Source organism: Mirounga leonina, unplaced genomic scaffold, assembly GCF_011800145.1.
Source record: "Mirounga leonina isolate KUSES-001 unplaced genomic scaffold, KU_Mleo_1.0 Mir_165, whole genome shotgun sequence".
In the NCBI taxonomy this organism is placed as follows: domain Eukaryota; kingdom Metazoa; phylum Chordata; class Mammalia; order Carnivora; family Phocidae; genus Mirounga; species Mirounga leonina.
Window position 1 is genome coordinate 7678797 of NW_023270415.1, and position 18620 is coordinate 7697416.

Below are 18620 nucleotides of genomic sequence, written 5' to 3' on the forward strand. Positions count from 1 at the left end.
TCTTAGATGAATTGAAGAAGTGAATGCATAACTGTGACTCAGGGATTCTGCAAAAGCAGTTCCTTCACTCCAAGGCGATGGTCTTATGATGACTTGGAATTTAAGGGTCCTGAATTAGTTGTTCCCTAACATAACAAAGCTATTGAGATGCAGAAAAGCCACAGACTGGAAAGAGCAGGGTACTTGATCATTGGAGGCATAGAAAATGTCCATTTCCACAGCATCATGATTAACTGGTGGGAGAGGAGTTCTTTTTCACCCTGAGGGTAGGAGCAAAGAGAAGGAAGTCACCACTTTCTCAATCACTCTTCGCTGCCTTAGAAAGGTCCCAGCCTATGTGCTATTTACATATTCTAAGGAGAAAAAATAATGAATGAATACATCAGACTCTTACCACTGATTAATGCTGGTAATCAGCCTTACAACATCCGCTCACTTAACAACTTTATTAGCAGCCACGGGAGTGTATATTTGTACTTCTCTTGCATTACTTAATGACGACCTAATTTACATTGGGCCTCTTCTCACACTTTAAAGACATTCTTCAAAGGTATGTTAGATACCAGGAGAGTCATTGTCAGCTATGTTAAAAAAAAATGTCACGTGGGTCACAAGGAAGAATTCCAACCTGCAGGTTCCCATTTTGATTTGGGATCTGAATGTAATAAATTACCTTTGTTACAGACATGTAACCATTCTGGTCATATCCAAAACTGCAGGGAAAATGTTAGAAGTCTGGCAGTAAAAACACAGGGAAGTGATTTATTTCAGGACAAGAGTTAATCTCTTTTCACTTTGGGTCCGGAAATTCATGGGCTTTGTTTCCTAGATAAGACTCCCTACAGCTCTGGCTAACAGGAATAAGGTGGTGAGGCAATCCTAGGTGTGGACAGTGTTATCAATAGCCTAAGGCTAAATTTGATAGCTATTTCTGAAAACCAGGCTTGATTAAATTCATCAATCAGAATATGCTTTAGATTTCTTTATAATGCTGTTACCTGTAGTTGCTCTACTATTCTACAAGTTTAAATATGAAATGAAAACCTTAAATAAAAGAAAGCTATCTGAGTAATGGGAAAAAACTGCCTATTTTTAGTGTTAAAAAATGTCAGTCCCTTATATATGACTTCCACATTAGGGAGAAAATGTTACTGTCATTGTAGTAACTAAAAGATAAATGCTAGAAATAATGACTCTGCATTCCAAGTTTATGGTCTATGTGGTTTTCCTTATATGAATAAGTACTTTTTTGCTTTTGCAAAATAATGAATAATGTATTATTAAACTCACATTTCCTTCTACATAGTAAGTATGTCATGGAGCAGTCACATGTGTTATGAATTGCTTATTGGTAATAATTATGGCTAACGTGATTTCTTACTTGGTGCTATGCTACTTTATCTCATTGAATCCTCAAAATAAAGCTGTAAGATAGATATGATGATAACCATATAGTAGATGGGGAGGTAGAAGCTTAGACTGTATAATTATTCAGAACACATAGCTGGAAAGTGTACAGGTGAGGTTCAAATCCAGTTGTGTCTATTGTCAACCTATGTACTTCCTCAGGGTACTCCACTGGCTTTTCACACGGTACATTGATAACATCAGACTTGGATAAATTCCATTGATAAGAAACTTGGTAGACATTTTCAGAAAGGAAAAGTTGGAAGCATTGAAATATTTTCTAAATATAGAGTAAGAAATGGCTCAGAGGAATCAAGTAATTTCTTAAAGAATATTAGTAGACAAAAATTAGTTGAAAGTGTACAAAAGTAATTCTGTATTTCATTTCTTTTACCTTGGATTTTTGCTCTGGAAGTGAAATATTTTAAAATTTCTAACAAAGGTCCCAGGATGCTGTGGTTCCTTTCAAATAAAAATATATTATGGCTTCACAAAATGAGCTGCTCTGTTCTTTGGTCCAGTGAATCAAAGGAAGGACTCTAGCATTTGTTAAGCACAAGACACTGGGCTAAGCAATTTACTTCATTTGATTCTCACAGCACACTGTGAGCTGGGTATTAGTGTAGGCATTTTTCAGCTGACAAAACAGTCTCAGAAAAGTTCTGTGCCTCAACACAAGTTCTACATGCTATAAGCCATAGGGCTGGGACTCCAACTCATGTCTGCTCATGCCCTTCTTAGAAATAGATTTATTGTCCTTTGAAAAATGAGGGAAATGAAATAATTTCCCCAAATAAGCATTCTTTTTTTTTTTTTTTTTTAATTTGCATTTATTCTGCAGAATTTACTCCCAGGCCATAATATAAGTTTTTGTTTCTTCAGTTTCTTCTGGGATATCTTTTTCTTCTGTGCAACCTCCTCTTCTGGTTTAGGAACAATTTGCTCTTTTTCAGTAAGGATCATCTCAATGTGGCAGGGAGAGCTCATGTATGGGTTAATCCAACCATGAGCCCTGAACGTTCTATGCCGCATCTTGGGGGCTTTGTTCACCTGGATGTGCTCAATGACCAGAGAATCAACATCTAAAACCTTAAGTTCAGCATTACTCTCTGCATTTTTAAGCATGTGCAGTAAAAATTCAGCAGTCTTCTTGGGCCACCAACCCTGTGTCCAGCCCCACTGTTTGGCCTGGGCACACCTACCAACTCCACCATTGTAGCGACAGAATGGCACACACTGCTTCTGTAAAGTGACGTCTCTCAGATACTTGGTGGCTTTTCAGATATGCATACCCTTGATGGCCTGGGCAGTTTCACGTGTGTTCTTAAAGTGAACACGAAGATTTGAACCTCTTGATTTACATGATTTCGTAGGGTTTTCTGGGTCAAGCGAATAGCAAACCATTTTCAGAGGTCACCTCAGGCCACTTAGGGGAAGAGCCAAATAAGCATTCTTAATTAACTTTCCAATTCTTTTTGTTCCAATGCTTCATTCCGAAGGTTGGATATACAGTCAATGAGAGTTCCAATTCAAAATCTGCATCAAGTTTGAAGAGCTGTGTTGGTGTGTTGTTTCAGGAGCTGCCAATCTAATCAACATAGCTTTTGTCTAGGAAAGTGAAGTCAGGGGCTCAAAGTGTCCAGATTTCCACTTGTGTTATCTCAGTAGACACACAGCTGCAAATCAGTAGCTATAGTCAGGTTTCTTTGATTATTCTCAACATTTCCCTCCAAATGAGGGAGAAAAACTAAGAAAACTGATGTTGAGTCTAGTTGGCACGTTTTACCCATCAAGATTCAAGAAGCTGAAATGTAGAATCAATTCTGAATGCCCAAGAGCAGGGAGGTGTTAATGACTCACCTTCCTGGGCAGATGTCCTCCTCCCTTGCCACTTTGGTTAAGGTAGGCTTTGGTGACTCGTGGCATATCTCCATCCTTTGTTAATCGGGGGTGTTTGAGATTATTGAGTCAGCTGCCGGAATGAGTCCTACTATTCCTCTTAGGGTCTGAGTTAGCTTCCTGGTCCCATAAGTCTGCTCAGACCCTGATTCAAAGCCTTGGATAGGTCCAGGATCCCTGAAGCCACCATGGAATGATCAGCAATGTACATGTGGTTGCTGAGTATCAGGAACTGCTGTTCCCTGACCGTGGTCATCCCCAGTTAGGGAAGCTGGGAACTTTAGACCCCATTCCATACCCTGGTATTCCCCTAGCCTCTGAGTCTAGGTTCCTCATTCTCACAAGTTAACTCTATTCACCAACCCCTTTCTCAAAATTGGTCTGCACACACGGACCTACAATGTTCACCTACTTCTCTTTGAGCCTGTCTTCAGAATTGTTAGAGGCAGTTTATCTGCTGGGAAGTGTAGTCTTCTGCTTCATCCCTGTCTTCACATTCTGCCTGGATTCTGTTTGGACTTGGAGAGCCCCAGACCAGGTGTTAATACTCTCTGACAATGGTGCAGCAGTAACACCAGAGGGCAGCAGAAAAAGCAAGGGTTTGAGTCAGATGGACTTAACTGAAATATTGGCTCCAACGTGCATTTAAATAGTCAGGGGACCCAAGACAAGTCTCAGTTTCCTGTTATGTAGAATGAGAGAAATAACTGTCGTATGGGGTTGTTGTAAGGTCAGAGTCAATGCATATAAAGCACCTGGCTTAATGACTGGTATGTATTAGCCATTTAATAACTGGTAGTGTTTATTATGTCTTTCAATAAACTATTTGAACAGTGGGAAGCAAAATGTAACTTAGGCATACTTAGCCTCTGGCATGGTTTGTAATATTGAAAATAAGGAAACCAGGACTTGAGTTCTCCTGTACCAGCCCAGGGATCTTTAGAGAATGCCTATCCTGGTTTTGGTGAGGTCGCATTCTCACATTTCTCAGGTATTTTAAAGGCAGATCTGACAAGGAAGAGGAAATTTTCCCTCTAGTACTGTATCTGGATGGTGCAGCCAGGGAAGACCAAGAAAACCTTTGGAACCTCCTGGAAAGTTGGAAATTTAGGCTGAAGAACTGGAAGGGTTGACAACTTATGGAGGTTTGTTAGACAGCAGAATAGCTTTACAAATGAAGTGCCTGAAGCCAAAACTCTTAGGCCATCTAAAATTAGACTGGACAAACACTTGAGAGTGAGCTATGCTAGCAGGGAAATGAACAAGGTGGCCTAAGGGCTTTTTCCATTTCTAATTTCTGTGAGTCTATGGAAAGATGTCTTTCTTTTCTGTATTTTCGAATGTATTTTTTTTCTTTAGCCTTCTCAGTGTTTTTTTTTCTCCTCAGATACATTTATAAATTCTACTTACAAAGCTTAAAATTACAGCAAAAATGCCATTTCATACTGTTAAGTTTAGTCCATTTTAAATCCTGTCTTGCAAATTTCTCCTCCTACAAAGCAAAGCTGTCCCATCATGTTGCCTTATGGCCACTGCTATTTTTGAATTACATTTAGAGTAGAGTTAATCCACCTTTGATAAGGAATTTAATAACCATTGGCAGATCAGCTTGTGACTTTATGTTGTGAATACAGCTGCAGATTATGGAGCATCTTTCATTTTAAATTATTCCCTGGGATGGAAAGCCAGTCCAAATGCAGAATACTTTGTGTTGTAAAGATTAAAGCAGCAATCTTGCAGAAAGAATGGACAGTGGACAATGGCAGTGGACAAGGCTTTCAGGATGGACTCTCAGAGAGGAGTGTAATTGGTTGTGAGTGTATGGGAGGGAGTTGTGTGTGAAAAAGCAAATACAAGAATGGAGAAGCAATGGGAGGGACCCAGAGAACTTTAATCATGGCACTGACGTTCAGAGTTGGCTGGGCTCAGAATCTAGACTGGTACAGGAAGCAAGTTTTGAAGATTAGAGCAAGCAGTTGGGCTGGAGTTTAGCAAAGTAGCTGCAGTGTTAGGATCTTACCACGGCAGGAGGCAGGACCCAAGAAGGAACTGGATAATGGGTTTTGGCAACAGAAAAGGACACAAGCTGACATTTCAGTTTAGCCAAGAGTTTTATAATTGTCATGTTAGGTCACAAGCCAGTGTCAGCAGCCTGTAGGTGTAGGTAATTGAGAGTACTGGGGGGACATGCTATTGAGTGAGATTTATAGGAAGAAAGAAGGTTGTTGACTTTATAACAGCTCCAGACATAGGTCTACTTTGATTTCAACGTCCCTTTGTTTTTAGTTTTTACTCAGATACTGGATCTTCCATCTGGGAAGTAAAATGTAAGGGAATTAAACACTTCTAGAATGTCTACCATTTAAAAAGAATTTGGTTAGGCACTTCCATATGCTACACCGTGAACTGTGACAGCAGCCTATGATATAGTTATTTTTATTTCTATTTTATAAAAGGTAGGAGGCTCAGATGGGTAATTCACCCTAGTGCACACAATTAATAAGTGGTGGCCTTTAGATCCAGCTCCAGGTCTGCATGATCCTAAAGTCCCCACTGTTTCCACTCCACCATGCTGCTTCCTATGGAGGCCCAGTGACTCTGGAGGCTGGGCTTGGCATTAAGTATCAGGTGCCGTTGACTTCCTCCCTGCCTGGATCTCGTTCTCCTTCTACTAATCTCTTAAAGATCTATTCTTTCATTCCCCCCCCCAATTTAAAAAAAAAATAGACTTCATTTTTTAGAGCAGTTTAAGGTTCATGGCAAAATTGAGCAGAAGGTACAAAGACTTCCCATCACTACTGTAGTAACTATCTAACAAGGCTCCAGTCTTTTTTTTTTTTTTTAAGATTTTATTTATTTATTTGACAGAGAGACACAGTGAGAGAGGGAACACAAGCAGGGGGAGTGGGAGAGGGAGAAGCAGGCTTCCCGCTGAGCAGGGAGCCCAATGCGGGGCTCGATCCCAGGACCCTGGGATCATGACCTGAGCCGAAGGCAGACGCTTAATGACTGAGCCACCCAGGTGCCCCAAGGCTCCAGTCTTTACAGCAGTTCTAACATCCATCCTCCTCATAGCAGCCAGAGTGAACTCTCTAAAATGTAAATCAGATTACTTGGTAAGTAAACTCCAAACTGCTTACCATGGCCTAGACAGCCCTAAACAACCTGGTCTCTTTCTATTCCTCTGATGTCACCTTTCTTTACACTCTATTTTGTTCATATTTTCCAGCCATACTGGCCTCATTTCTGTCTCAGGGCCTTTGCACATGCTGTCCCTTCTGTTTGGAATACATTTCTTCTATATCTTTGAATAGTATTTTTTTTTTTTTTGTCCTTCAGATTTAAGTTTCATCTTAAATGTCCCTTCTTAGAGAGGACTTCTCTGAGAAACTGAGTGGCCCTTATCACTTTCTACTAAATTAACCTATTTTTATCTTTTTCAAATCACTTCTGTACCTGAAATTATCTTATTTACTAATTGTTTTTTCTTCTTATTTTAGCCTTTAATGACATAGAAAATCACCCCAAAGTTAGTGGCTATAACAATCACTTACTGAGGTCACACGTCTTTGGGTGAGCCAACTGGACTGGGCTCAAGTAAGTGATCTTCTGGGTTAAATTCGGCTTATTCATGCATCTATGGTCAGGTACGTGGCTCTGTCTGAGGGCTGGTTGCCTGTTGGCTGGGGTGACTGGGGCACCTGGACTAGGTTTCTCTCATCATCTAGCAGGCCAGCCCAAGTTTATTCATATAGTAGATAATAGGATTCTCAGAACAGAGTATACCAGTTCTCTTGAGGTTTTGGTGCTGGCATAATGTCACTTCTGCTTAATTCTATTGGTCAAAGCTGCCCAAATTCAAGGGGTGGAGAATAGACATCACCTCTTGATTTATAGATTACATTGTAATGGGGCATGGCTATAGGGAAGGAATACATACATAATGGTAATCATTTTTTGCAAACAACCCACCATAGCAGTGTATATTTGCAATTCATTTTAGGTTCTTAGCAACTGAATCCCTTTTTGAGTTTGAAAGATTACCCACTTTATGGATCTTTGGAGGGCAAAGATTATTTCTTCCTGTAGGAACCAAACAAGCTACATAGTTTCTTTTCATTTTTTTCCCCCTTAAGGCACAGGCACTTGTGCAGGTTGGAAGTGAATAAGGTAGGCCAGTAGGTTCCTTGTGGAATTGATTTTTTGGTTAGAGTGACAGCAAAGGTGACTGTCCTAGGTTGGTCTTATTTGCAGTATAGTTGTTTTCCTGATAGAAAAGCAACAAGAATGCAAGCTGTAGCACCTCAGGCTCTGTGGCAGGCAAGTAATTTCCTCATCAGGCCAATTCTTTTTTTAAATTTATTTATATAATTAATAAAGATTTTATTTATTTGAGAGAAAGAGAGCATGCATGAGCAGAGGGAAGGGGCAGAAGGAGGGGGGGGGGCAGAGAGAGAGGGACAAGCAGGTTGCCGGCTGAGCAGGGGGCCTGATGTGGGGCTGGATCCCAGGACCCCGAGACCATGACTTGAGCCAAAGGCAGAAGTTTAACTGACTGAGCCACCCAGGTGCCCTCTCATCAGGCCAGTCCTATGAAAGGTTTTGTATGTTGTTTCTGGAATCTTAAGTTTGAACCTCATTCTTTAGACCTCTCACAGATCCTATGAACCACTCAATATTCTTTAAAAGACTCCTTTTCTTTGTAATCCTCCAGAGTCAGATTTGGTTGCTTTGCCACAAAGAGTTCTCTTCCAGCAGTTGGTATCAGGAATGGAGTTAATTTTTCTTATGTAACAGGAAGAGTTAGATGGTTGCCGGGTGAGCCCAGCTGCTCATACAGCTATCAGGATTCTCTTTCTATCTTCCTCCTTGGCCATCCTTAGTGTGTTTTATCTTTAGCTGTTGTCTCCTGCTAGCTCCATGTATTACTTTCATGTTTCAGGCAGGAAGGGGTGGCACCAGCTATGTCTGTTTCTTTTATAAAAAAAGCAAAAGTTTCTAGAAGTGCCCCTTTAGATCTTCCCTTACACTGTCTTGGCTTAAATAAGATCCTCTAGTTTACCGACTTGAGAGATTGGGAGGTGAGTATCTGACTCTCTAACCTCTCTGAGGAAGGCACGAAGGGAGGAAGCTAGAGAATGTGTGTTGAATAAAGTGATGACCAGTGCCCCTCACATTCTTAGTCACTCTCTTTATAATGATGGTTCCTGGAGACCAGAGGCTGTGCTTCATTCATTGCTGTCTGTCCAGTGCTTAGAACAGTGCTTGGCAAGTTCATTGACTGAGTGGCAATAGCTGGAGATTCTTTCTTTAAAATTTATCTTATCTTTTGCTTTTGTGACGGAACTACCATTTTATTCTAGGCCAATTATTTATTACAGATCTGTTTTTATGCTCTTTTTCTCTCCCCAGTCTTTTCCATCCTCTGTCTACATTACATTCTGCTACTAGTATATCATCTTGAATACTATTTTTGTCTTGTCCTTTTTTTCTTCTCAAAAATCTGTGTTAGTTCTGTTGTAGCAGATCTCAATCTCTCAGCCTGGGATTCAACTCCTTGCATTAGCTGTCTGTTACCTCTTCCACATCAGCAACTTAATTGGTAATCACTCACAAATCCAGCTAATCTTGTGGCCATCTGGTATATGCTGTCATATCCAGGGTATGCAGAGTGACAGACTGTAGGGCTCCCGGGGGCAAAGGCAAAAGGCTTCCCTGTGAAGGGAATAGGTGAGATACAGGAAAGACCCTGAATATAGGTTGGGCTGCCATGTCGTTTTGTTGAAAGGGGTAGGGACATTTGTCATTCACTTTGAACTTGTATTTAGTCTACAGTCTCTTTGGTAGACATATCAGGCAGGGAGTCTGACTGGGTTAAAGCAGGACTGGTCTAGCTCAGTCCAATCAGTGGGGTGCTTGTGGCAGTCTTTTTGAGAAGTGGAGCATGAACCTGGATCAAGAACAGCAGATTGAAACACAGACTGGTCTACAGGGCAGAGTACAGGGAAGGCTGAAGTTCAGGGGCATCCAGCTGAGCAGGAACCAAGCCATTCCTAAATCCGTAGAGTGGATAGGACCATGGGCAGTCAGCCTTGGATCTTGTTAGTCTGAGACTGGGGAGACTGAGTCTGTAATTTGTTCCTACAAATTTGTTCCTCACCGTTGGCAGCCAGACCTTGTTGGATCATGCAGGGACTGGCAGCATCATCCACTTGCCTTCTTTTCTCTACCTTTACAAATGTTCCACTTTTTGTTAGAAACATGTTAGAAACACTCTTTTCTGGTATGCTTAGAGGGTGATTTTGAAAAACCATTGGGGGGGCAATTATGATATATCTCAACTTATTTGATGAAAAATTATTTGAACCATTTTTACAATAAAACAGTATAGACACAGATAAATTTGACAGGATGTTTTTCAGGCAAAATTAAGAATTAAATCTCAAACTTTGATTAAAACTCCAATCTATGATTATACATTCATTCATTTCATTAGGGGTACTAGGATGCAAAGAACAGAAATAGAGAATTCTAAGACAAATCAAGGGCCACTAGAGACACTGTAATCATTATGGAAGTTGTTCATTAAAGATACATGTACTAAGAATTTAAACTGAATTCAGAAATTTCCATTTTTAGAATGAGTTAAAAAGACCATGCTTGAGATTAAAAAAAAAAATATTCTCTAACAGGAAAGGAAAGTTCTTGATGATAGCATTTGGTGCTAAGGATTAGAATAAAACTGCTATTTGGAGAGAATAGCTAAATGTCTTCTTTTGTAAGGTAAAAATGTCACCTCAGTCTAAAAGAATTTCAAGGTATTTTTCTCACTTAAAAAATAACCTATGTCTCTCTTAAAATAAATAAATCCTTCTGTATAGTGCACTTTTATTCAAGAATGTCTGTGTCTTCTAAGCAATAAGGGTCTTCCAAACATTTTAACAGTCTAATCACATGGATAGATTGAAACTTTTCAGTGTTATTTTTTCATAGCACATTGGAATCTTCAAGCACCTAAATATTTTCCTGTGGCAGGGTGCTAAGAATACACCAGGGGAGTTTACCCCAAATCACTGTTTTCACTGGCAGCTTCCAATAATTGATTTGAAATCCCAAGAACTTCTTATCAATTGAGACAGAAAATTATAAACCTAGGTTCTACTTACCTGATTATTTTAAGCAGAAACAGCTTTATTGCTCTGCCAAGTTATTTAGGAATAATTTTGTGTACTGACTTGTCTCTTAAACATAGTTTGGTTATATATATTTTGAACAGAACTGCATTTTTTTTCACTCATACTGAAGTTATTCCTTTTTATGGTGAAATAAAATATATTCCTTAACACTACTTTGAATACTCTTCAAGACTTTATGGAAGAGGTGATTGATCCCTGACAGACAAATTTTTTAGAGAAACCCATTTTTTTTAATTCAGTAAATACTTATCAAATTCTGACCAAGTGATTATAACTCAATAATTTGTCCTGAATTAAAAAATAAGTTTTGTCAAACCACAGAAATGATAAATTTTAATTTAGTATAGCTTAAATTCTTGGGATATGTAGAATTCAACTTCAATAATACTATTTCTCCATAAGACTATAATAGACCTCAAGACATTTAAATCAGAACCATTTGAATTTTAATTTAAAGTACATTTAGATCAGTTTCATCTGATCAGTCACTAATGGGAATGTGAAATTCCACTGCGATTTGGGGATCTTTCTGTCATCTCAACATGACCTAGACTATCTTGTCCATTATAGGCCCTATCCATATCATAACTGTAAATATATAATTTCTAAAGTTTGCTCATTTTATTACATGAGTAATAATCTTCACCTTTTTCACAATTCTTTCTCTCAGTGATTCCAAGACACAGATTACATCCTCTACTTGAATGCCTCTAATCTCTCTCACTTATTCTGACCTCTCTCCTAATCTCCAGTGTCATATTAATAACTGCTTTTTGAACATCACCACCTGGATATCTTCCTATGACCCCAAATAAGTATGTTAAAATGGAATGGATTTATAGAATTCCTGACAACATTTTCTCCTCTTATGAGAATTGTTGTTAATGACACTATAATTTTGCTAGGCTTGAAAAATTCGAGTAACTCATTTAAATGAGACCACAGCAAGCACTTAGTAAGAGCCAACTCTTGTCATTTTTGCTCTTCCTGCTTCATGCAAGTTTTGCTGAACTGTGCTCTGTGCTGGATTCTATAGTTACAAAAGATTATTCATTTAAAGGATTAAATAAATTACCTATCTCCTTGTCCTCTGCAATCAACCTATTGTTATGTTATTTTCGGGCTACCTCTGAAATTTTTTGGGAATAATTTCCTTCCTTTCTATTCCTGTTTTTATTACTCTATGTCAGGCTCTCAGGAACTCTTGATTTAACTATTTTTAGAGCCATCTCACTGGTCTGTCATCACAGTCTCCTCCCTCCAAATTATCTGACTTCACAATGTCAGGGAAGCGTGCAGTTCTGATGATGTCATTTCCCTGCTCAAAAATCTTCAGTGCATTTCCATGTTCTATAGAATAGAATCAAAACTCCTTAGCCTGGCATTTTTGATCCTTCACACAGATAGGCTTCAACATTAAGTGGAGAATATTACTACAAGGTGGTTAGGACTCTGTACTACTTACTAATAGTGTGTCCTTTGGTAAATTACTATTCCTTTCTCAACCCCAGTATTCCTACCTGGAAAACAGGGATAATAATAATACATACCTCATAGAACTATTGTGAGGATTAAATAAATAATTCATTTAAAGCATTAAACATGGTGCCTGGCACAAAATAAGTAATCAATACATTTTATTATTGTTATTACAGCAGTGCTAGATGAATTGATAAATAGATGTTACTCATGGAACTTGGTATCCATTCAGTTCTACTCTATAAGTTTTACAAATGGGGACATGAGTCTGCTATAGCACTGGGAATTATGGTTCCCCACCATTTAGTTCCCATGTATTTCTCATTAGCAATTATTTCCAGATAAAGGGCTTTTCCCAAATTTTGCAAAAGACAAACTGCAGATTCAAGAAGCTGATTGAAACCGAAAGACAATAAACTCAAAGAAATTCACACCAAGATAATTCAATATCAAACCAGAAAGGTGTTGTATGGAGTGCATTAAAAACTGTAGTGACCACTTGCCTAACAGGATTAGTCATAAAACCCAAAAGTCCACCAATTGGTGAATGGATATACAAAATATGGTATATTCATTCACCAGAATACTATTCAGCAATAAAAAGGAATGATGCACTGATATATGCTAAAACATCACTGCACCTCAAAAACGTTATGCTAAATAAATGAACCCAGACACAAAAGACTCCATATTGTATGATTCTGTTTATATGAAATGCCAAGAATAGGCAAATCTTTAAAGACAGAAAGATTACTGACTGCTCTGAGCTATGGGTGGAATTGAGAAATAACTGTAAATGGCGACAAAGTGTCTTTCTGTTGATGGAAATGTGTATGTATAGTTATGTCATTAATCATATGTGTTACCATCACCACAATCAAGACACAGGCGTGTTCAATCCCCACAAAGATCTCCCTTGGGCTACCACTTCCCCATACCATCCCTACCCCTGATAACCATCTCTCCATCTCTATAATTTTGTCATTTCAAGAATTTTATATAAATTAAATCATAAAGTATGTGAAGCCATTTCCATTTAATTAATTTTTGGTATCTTAGGGGTTAAGTATGCCATATTATTAATTTTCTGTTTTTTAATTTTTCTATGTTCTATTGATGCCTTCTTGTGAGATACTTGAACAGTTTTTAGAGTTCCATTTTTATTTATCTATATTATTTTTGAGCATATCTCTTTCTGTTAGTGGTTGCTCTAGGTATTACATTATACATATATAATGATTAGTTCAATGATGTAGACATTTTACCAGCTTAAATGTAGAAAGCTACATTTAACCTTCCCCATTTATAATTGTTTTAATATTTCCTCTACATACATTGAAAATTATATAAGGCAATATTATACTTTTTGCTTCAACTGTCAAAAATCATTTAAAGATTCAAGAGAAGGAAAGTCTACTCTATTTATTCATATTTTTGGTCTTTCTGTTGCTGTTTCTTCCTTCCTGATATTCCAAGATTCCTTCTTTTATCATTTCCTTTCTATTAGATAACTTCCTTTATCAATTCTTTTAGAGTAAGTCTGCTGATGATAAATTCTCTTAGCTTTCCTTCATGTGAGCATGTCTTGGTTACTCTTAGTTCCTCAAGGATATTTTCACTGGATTAGAACTCTAGTTGACAGCTGTTTTATTTTAGCACTTGAGAAATGGCTGCAATTTCCTTTTGGCCTTTCTGGTTTCTGATGAGAAATCTGCTGTCATTCAAATTATTTCCCCCTTATAAGTAATGTGTCATTTCTCTTTTCTGTTCCAAAATTTCTTCTTTGTCTCCACCTTTCTGGTTTGATATTGAATTATCTTGGTGTGAATTTCTTTGAGTTTATTGTCTTTCGGTTTCAATCAGCTTCTTGAATCTGCAGTTTGTCTTTTGCAAAATTTGGGAAAATTCCAAACATTATTTATGGGAATATTATTTCAGCTCCACCTTCTTTCTCTTTCCCTTTTGCAACTCAGATGACCCAAATGTTAGCTCTTTTGTTAAAGTCCTAGAGTTCCCTGAAGTTCTGTTTATTTTTCAAAAAATATATTTTCTCTTTGTTTTTCAGATTGGGTAATTTTTATTGTTTTATCTTCAAGTTTACTGATGCTTTCTTCTGTCTTCCTTATTGTGCTGTTGAGACCATCCATTAGACTCTTAAATTTCGGTTATTATATATTTTCAGTTCTAGGATTTCCACTTGGTTTTTCTTTATATCTTCTATTTCTTTGCCAAGATCTTTTATTCTTTGTTTCAAGTGTGTCTGTAATTACTTATTATATTATATTTTTATAATGGCTGCTTTAAAATTATTGTCAGATAATTACAACCTTTTTGTTATGTTGGTGTTGGCATTTGTTGACCATCTTTTTCAGTCAAGTGCAGATTTTCCTGGTTCTTGGTATGATGTATATATTTTTTTCATTCTAGATATTTTGGGTATTATGTTATGAGACTGTGGATCTTGTATAAAACTTGTGTCTTAGCAGATCTCCTTTGACACAATGCTGCCAGGGGAAAGGGAGTACCCCTCTTTACTTCCAGATATGGGTGGAAGTCCAGGTTCACCACATTGTTTCATTTGACATCCTGGGGAAGGAGGACCTCATTACTTCTGGGTGGAGGTGGATTTCAGGTTTCCTGTGTAGTCTCACTGACCCTGTGGGCTGGGGTGGCCTCATTACTGTTGAATGATGGTGAAAACTCTGGCTTTCTTTTGGGTTCCTTCTAACACATCTTCAGACACTGCAAGGAGGGGAGCAGTGTGGATCCATTATTGCCAGGTGGGGATGGAAGTGCTAGGTCCCTACTTGGTCTTCCCTGATGTCATCTCAGCATGGGAAAGGGAAAGATGCCACATTGAAGCTGGGAAAGGATAGAAGTCAAGACTTTCCAAAGCAGGTGGAGGTTTTTTTCCCCCATGGTGTTTGGTTGTGGTTGGCAGGTATTGTTTCTGCATTGCTAGGGTTGCCCCTTTCCTGGACCTTTGTCTAGAGAGAGCTGGCTTCTGTTGGGGCATTTTTTATCTGCTTCCATTGGTGTTTCTGGGTTGCTGGCTTCTCTAGTACCCAGTCTGGATACATCAGGCAAAAAGACAACTCAGGGAACAGATTGTTGTATCATTCCTAAGATACCTAGTCCTTCTGCCTCCTTTTCTTATCTTTTTCAGGGTATTTGTTTTATATATATAATGTCCATGGTGTTGAGTTGTACTTAGCAAGAGGAATAAGAAATGGTTTTTTGTTAAAATCCTGTAGGTCCCTGAGATTCTGTTCATTTTTTTTGAAAGACCTTATTTATGTATTTATTTGAGAGAGAAAGAGAAAGAGAGAGAGAGAGCACAAATAGGGGAGCAGCAGAGGAAGAAGGAGAAGCAGGGAGAGGCTCAATCCTGGGACTCCGGGATCATGACCTGAGCTGAAGGCAGATGTTTAACTGTTTAACCGACTAAGCCACTCAGCTGCCCAATTCTGTTCATTTCTTTAAAAAATCTATTTTCTCTTTTTGTTTAGGTTGGGTAATTTCTATTGTTCTATCTGCAAGTTCACTGATTCTTCTCTCTTCTCTATTATGCTGTTGAGACCATCTATTGGGCTCTTAAATTTTAGTTATTATATATTTTCAGTTCTAAGATTCCATTTGGTTCTTCTTTATATCTTTCTTTGCCAAGGCTTTCTTGGTCTGGATAATAAATTTTTATCAATTAATCTGAACTTTTTTTTTTTTGCCACTCTGCTTTATAATGTAGGAGTATTGATTTGTGTGACCTACAAGGAACTTGTATAATGATAAAACAGGCAAGTAATGAGGTTTATCAAAGATACACCCTCTTCACTATGAAAAAATTAAGCTTTGAAATCCCATCATAAGAAAGCAAGGTAAATAGAAAGAAAACCAAAAGTATATTCAAATTGTGGATATGTATAATTTTTTTCTCCTAAAAAGAAATGGCATCACCAAAAACTTATACATAAATGTTCATAGAAGTATTATCCACAAGAACCCAAGGCTGGAAACAACCCCAATGCCCTTCAACTGATGAATGAATAAGTAAAATAAAACAAATTTTAAAAATCTGTAATATGAATTACTAGTTGGCAATAACAGGGAATTAAGTACTGATACATGCTACAACATGGATGAACCTTAGAAACTATGCTAAAGAAGCCACATATCACAAAAGACCACATATTACATGATTCCATTTACATGAAAGGTCCAGAACAGGCAAATCCTATTAAAAATGGTAAAAAATAATAGGAGGAAATTTAGTGAAAATTAGAGTCTTAAATATAGTTACTATGTTAATTGCAAATATCATGACAATAATCTGTATATACTGAAATCTCTGATTGTTTTTTAACTCTTTTATCTCTACGGTAAGGGCCTCCCTGAAGTCTCCCATTCTTTTCTCAAGCCCAGAAAGTATCCTTATGATTGTTGCTTTAAATTCTCCATCAGGCATGTTACTTATATCGGTTTCACTTAGATCTCTGGCAGTGACCTTATCTTGTTTTTTCATTTGGGATAAATTCTTCTGTCTTGACATTTTGTCTAAGTCTCTGCCCTCTTCTCTGTGTTAGAAAAGCCAGTTATGTGGGCGCCTGGGTGGCTCAGTTGGTTGAGCGGCTGCCTTTGGCTCAGGTCATGATCCCAGGGTCCTGGGATCGAGTCCCGCATTGGGCTCCCTGCTCTGTGGGGAGCCTGCTTCTCCCTCTCCCACTCCCCCTGCTTGTGTTCCCTCTCTCGCTGTGTCTCTCTCTGTCAAATACATAAATAAAATCTTAAAAAAAAAAAAAAAAGAAAGAAAAGCCAGTTATGTTTCCTGCTTCTGAGAGTATTGATTTTATGAAGAAGAGATCATATAGTGGCCAGGGTCTGGTGCTTCAGGGAGTGTCTTCAGAGTGTGCTGCATGCACTCTGCTGCTGTGTTTTGGCTGCTCTATCCTTTGGGGCCAGTCATCTGCAGAGGCTCTCCTTGCCTGAAGTGGACAGTGTTTGGTCCTTGGTCAGTATGTGGTGAGTTTCAACTAAAAGCTTTATGGAGAAGGGCAGCACCACCAGAGTGGAGGATTGTGAGACTTGGTGTAAGCCGGTTAGGCAGCCAGTGTCTGTGCTGGCTGCCAACCTACCATAGGTGGCTCTGTGTTTATGCTGAGGGGCAGGGGAGGGAAATGGCACCAGTCAACTTTTTTGTCCCTGGAGAGGCATCTCCATGCATGTTGCCTCTCAGGGAAGCACTCTGAGAAGAGCAAATAATCTCCCTGCTGTGTGTCCCAGGCATTTTTCAGATTGCTATTTTCACACTCTCTGCCTCTGGATTGTTTGCCCTCTCTCTCTCTCCAGGAGCGGTGCAGTGTACATTGGGTTCTATCCTAGGCAGCCCGACTTTTATAACTCCAGCCTTTAGGAATGTGGTGTGGGCAGGGGCCTGCATAGCTCTTCTGGGGGAGGGTCTTGCTGTGCTGGGACTGAAAGAAGTTTGACCAAGAAGGGAAGGGCATTCCCGCGAGAGCGCACAGGGGTGTGGGACTTGGTGTAAGCAGGCTAGGCAGCCACTGTCAGGGCTGAGCTGCTTTCCACAGGTGGCTCTGTGTTTATGCTGAGTTGGGGGCGGGGGGAGGGAATGGCTCCTGTTGACTCCTCTGTCCCTGGAGAGGCATCCACTCCAAGAAGACGGAATAATCTCCCCTCTGTGTGCTTTAGGTGTTCTTCAGATCCTTGTTTCCATGCCGTTTGCCCCTCCCCCGCCAAGGGTGTTGTTTGCCTGTCTTCCTTCCAGGAGCAGGGCAGCGCCCTTAGGGCTCTATCCCAGCCAAGCCAGCCTACTGCTAAAACTCCAGTCTTCAAGCTCCACTGCTTGCTAGAACCCGAAAATCAGCTCCTCTGGTTTTCCCAGGCCGTGGTTTTGGGGAAATGTTCTCCTTGTACGATCCCCTGTGCATTCTACTCTCTTTTCCCTTACCCTGTGACTGGGGCTCCCTCTGTTCTACAGCACTCATGATCCATTTCTCCCCCAAACCACATCTCCACACTTCCTATCTTCTTCAATGTGGCTTCTTCTCTCCATTTAGTTGTGGAGTTTGTCAGTCTTCAGGTTGATTTCTGGGGTATTTAGAATAATTTGATAGTTATCTAGTTGTGTTCAAGGGATGACATGAGCCTAGGGTCTTCCTACTATGCTGCCATCTTAGCTCCCTTCCTATACCACATCTGTGTATATTGAAATCTTTGCTAGTTATCTGTTCCTTCCAAGAAGCATTCCATACTCCCACATTTTGATTAGTAAAGTGTATTTGGACTGAGTTTGTCTCCCCGTTAGGCACTAAGCACCATGAGGACAGAAGCTGGGCCTGTCTTGTCTATCATCACATTGCAGAATCCAGCACAGGTCAGAGATCTGGGTCTTTTGCTTGGTTTTGCAGGACTCTAGGTCATAGACAGGCATGCCAAGGTATGGGAAAAGCTCTGTAGTTGGGGCCAGGAATGCTCAGGTTCAGGCTGGGTACAGGCAGTAAACTGTGATGGATATATGTCAGGAAAAATCAAGGTTACAGATCAAGGAATGGTCCCATCCTATCAGATCATGGCAGGTTAGTGCTGTGAGCCAGTCTCTATCATGCTGCTTGGCATCATTTTACA

General features: G+C 39.3%; 1 pseudogene; it reads right to left on the minus strand.

Moving 5' to 3' along the window:
- Positions 1–2226: 2226 nt before the first annotated feature.
- On the minus strand, positions 2227–2826 carry LOC118015371 (annotated as a pseudogene).
- Positions 2827–18620: the final 15794 nt, after the last annotated feature.